Here is a 3,556-nt window from a genome sequence, read left to right as displayed (position 1 = left end):
CTGCGTGTTGTCTCAGAGTTCTGTCATTAACAAAGCCCTCAGCAGTCTCTCTCTCTCAATCCGCAGGTCTTCAGAGCTTCACACATAAGAAGACAGACGGATGAACAGAAAGAAGGATGGGAACAATCAGAGAAAAAACATCAAGAACCATGTCAACAGATGGGAAGAAAAATGGACAAACATGCATAACAAAAGAAAGATATGAATAATCACCGAGAGGCAGGCAGAAATATAGTAGGAAAATATATCTACTTATATTTTAATGGAATTATTCAAGATTTTGGAAAGGGTCTGACTGTTGTGTGTGTACTTAGTATTCCCTACATTATGGGGACCAAATGTCCCCAAGGATAGTAATACCAGTCATATTTGTCCTTGTGGGGACATTTTTTTAGTCCCCATGAGGAAAACAGGTTATAAATAATATAGAATGACGTTTTTTGAAAATCTAAAAATGCAGAAAGTTTTCTGTGAGGTGTAGGGTTAGGGTAAAGAGATAGATAATAAATAGTTTGTTCAGTATAAAAATCATTGCATCTATTGGAAGTACCCATAACACATGGAAACCAGTGTCTTTGTGATTGTATGTTACCTTTCTGTATGTGTAGCATATGGCAGCAGGTGAGGTACAGGACTTGGAAAGAACAGAGGAGAGTTGTCATGCTCTAAATGTGACGTATCCTTCTGCTATAGAGAAGAAAAAAACAAAACAAAAACAAAAGGTCTGCATCTTGTCACATAGCATCTCCAGGGATTAAACTGAGATTTTAGTGGTGGGGGAACTTGTTTGCACAAATTTGTAATAAACCAAACAAAACTGTTATTGTACTGTATATAAGCTAATTTATATCAGAGAAAAATGGTTGCATTTTATTTTGTGATTTAGCTAAAGCATGCATTATTTATCTTATTTATACAGTATACATAGGTCTAGGCCTACACCTTATTCGTTAAAGTGCCCCTATTATGGATTTTTGAAAATTACATTTCATGCAGTGTGTAACGCAGCTCTAAGTGAATGAAAACATCCTGCAAAGTTTTAAATCTGAAAGTGCACCGTGTACAAAGTTATTGTTTCTCAAAAGAAAGAGTCGACTCTGAATCATTGAAACGAGTAATTTTTAAAGGGGTCATTTGATGCAATTAAAATGTTTCCTTTCTCTTTGAAGTGTTACAAGCTCTTGGTGCATAAATTAGATCTGTAAAGTTGCAAAGACTAAAGTCTCAAATCCAAAAAGATATTCTTTATAAAAGTTAAGACTTGTCCACGCCCTCCTAAAACGCCTCATTTAAACACCCCCCCCCACATGTCTATGTCACTGTGTGGGAAGATTTGCATAGCACCGCCCAAATGTTCACGCAAAGAAAGAAGGCGTAACTTTTATTCTCGCTGTAGTATTGTTGTAGCCGCCGCCGCCATGTTGTGGAGATGCTGCGTGTTTCGCTGTGAAAGCGAAACTACTTTGTTTGGCCTTCCAAAAGAGGACAATATCTGCTTCGTCATGCCTGGAGCTGATCCGTGCTGGTCGCTGAGAAAATACATCAACTTTGCGCTGTGGATCGCCGGATCGGCTTTCACCGTGGACGAAGCGGAGTCCAGCCCGGGGTCGTCACATGTGATTGCCGCAAGCCCGCCAGCCGCTCCTTCGTCGAATCCGCCGGCCGCGCTATTTTCAAGCCCACCGGCCGTTCCTCACTCTAGCCCGCAGTGTGAGACGTTGACCCTGAGAGGTCAGCTAAATATCTACAGCGAATCTAAAATATTCATAATTAATTATAACTAGTTATGATTAATTATTCATATTTCCCATGAGCTGATTCGTTACAGCTGTGTGACGTATTTTATGGAGGACTGTTTCCTGAACCTGCAGAGTAGCCTACAATGGGTGTGTGCTCACAGGCTGTTCTATAAAGTGGGGCAGTTCCAACTTTGCAAGGACAGTCTGGCGCTTCTGACTCACAGCCTGTAAGTACATTTTTTATATTTAAAGAATTTGCCACTGATGATTCAAACGTGAGTTTTGAGCAGTGTAGAGTAGCGGTTATTGTTTGTCGTTTCTCCGATAACAAATGCAGACATGGTTTTATGTTCACGTGGCACGATACGCAACGCAATGCGTAAAAACACAGTATAAGTAATTATAATCAGTAATTATGTCCCCACTGGATGCAACAAATGCCTAGTTTGTAATGGGTTTTATTGGTTTTGTCTCGTCGTGCTGGGAGACACAGCATCGTATGTTAAGGGGCGTAACATTTCCGTCACACGCTCGAGGTATTCAGCCAATCACAACGCACTGGATAGCTGGCCAATCAGCGTACACCTTGCTTTTCAGAAAGATGAGCTTTGTAAAAATTGAAAAAAGGCGGGGCATAGAGGAGCAACAATAATGTACATTATGTGGAAAATAATGTGTTTTTTTAACCTTAACAGGCGCTTTAACAGGTGAGTAACTAGAACAAAGTGCCGTAAACAAAGTAGTAAAACTACTTTAAAAACAGAGCAAACAGCATAATGATTACTTTTATACTGCTAAAATAACTGGAAGTAGCTGACACCGCGCTCTTACATTAAAATAAGGTGGTGCGTAGTGGGAGTTAGCGCAGTTCTCCCGGTCGTGCGCTACCGCGTAACGAGAGTTGTTTTCTCGTTATAACGACATAACGAGAGTTGTTTTCTCGTTATCCCATAGTGGAGAGGTTGGAGTCTGATTGATTGAGTGTGTGGACCGGTGTCTTTTATACAGGTAACAAGTTCAAACAGGTGCAATTAATACAGGTAATGAGTGGAGGATAGGAGGGCTTCTTAAAGACAAACTAACAGGTCTGTGAGAGCTAGAATTCTTGCTGGTTGGTAGGCGATCAACTACTTATTTCATGCAATAAAATGGAAATTAATTATTTAAAAATCATACAATGTGATTTCTGGATTTTATTTTTTGATTCTGTCTCTCACAGTTGAGGTGTACCTACGATGAAAATTACAGATCTCTCCATTCTTTGTAAGTGGGAAAACTTGAAAAATCAGCAGTGTATCAAATACTTATTTGCCCCACTGTACACATACTGTAGCTACACATGAACGCTCTTTTCAAACTAAATAGAGGCTCTCTATTGGCATCTATGGTTCCATGAAGAAACTTTAACGTCCATGGAACCTCTCCATTGCACAAAAGGTTCTTTACAGAGCAAAAAGATCCTTTAGACCAGTGTTTCTCAACCCTGGTCCTGAGCGCCCCCCAACACTGCATATTTTGTATGTCTCCCTTATCTGACACCCATTTCAGGTCGTGGAGTTTCTTTTAATGAGCTAATGAGTTGAATCAGGTGTGTTTGATTAGGGAGACACACAAAATGTGCAGTGCTGGGGGGGCGTCCAGGACCAGGGTTGAGAAACACTGCTTTAGACTAATAAAATGTTCTTCACACTAAAAAAATGTTCTTTTGTAAACTGTTCACTTAAAGGTTCTTTGAAAAATCAACCCAAAAAATGGTTCTTCTATGGCATCAGTGCAAAAAAATCCCATTGGAACCTTTATTTTGGTTATGCCTGAGG

The sequence above is a fragment of the Sinocyclocheilus grahami genome, unplaced genomic scaffold, assembly GCF_001515645.1.
Source record: "Sinocyclocheilus grahami isolate Dianchi unplaced genomic scaffold, SAMN03320097.WGS_v1.1 scaffold11.1, whole genome shotgun sequence".
Taxonomy (NCBI): domain Eukaryota; kingdom Metazoa; phylum Chordata; class Actinopteri; order Cypriniformes; family Cyprinidae; genus Sinocyclocheilus; species Sinocyclocheilus grahami.
The sequence above is the reverse complement of the archived record's forward strand: the minus strand, read 5'-3'. Positions refer to the sequence as shown.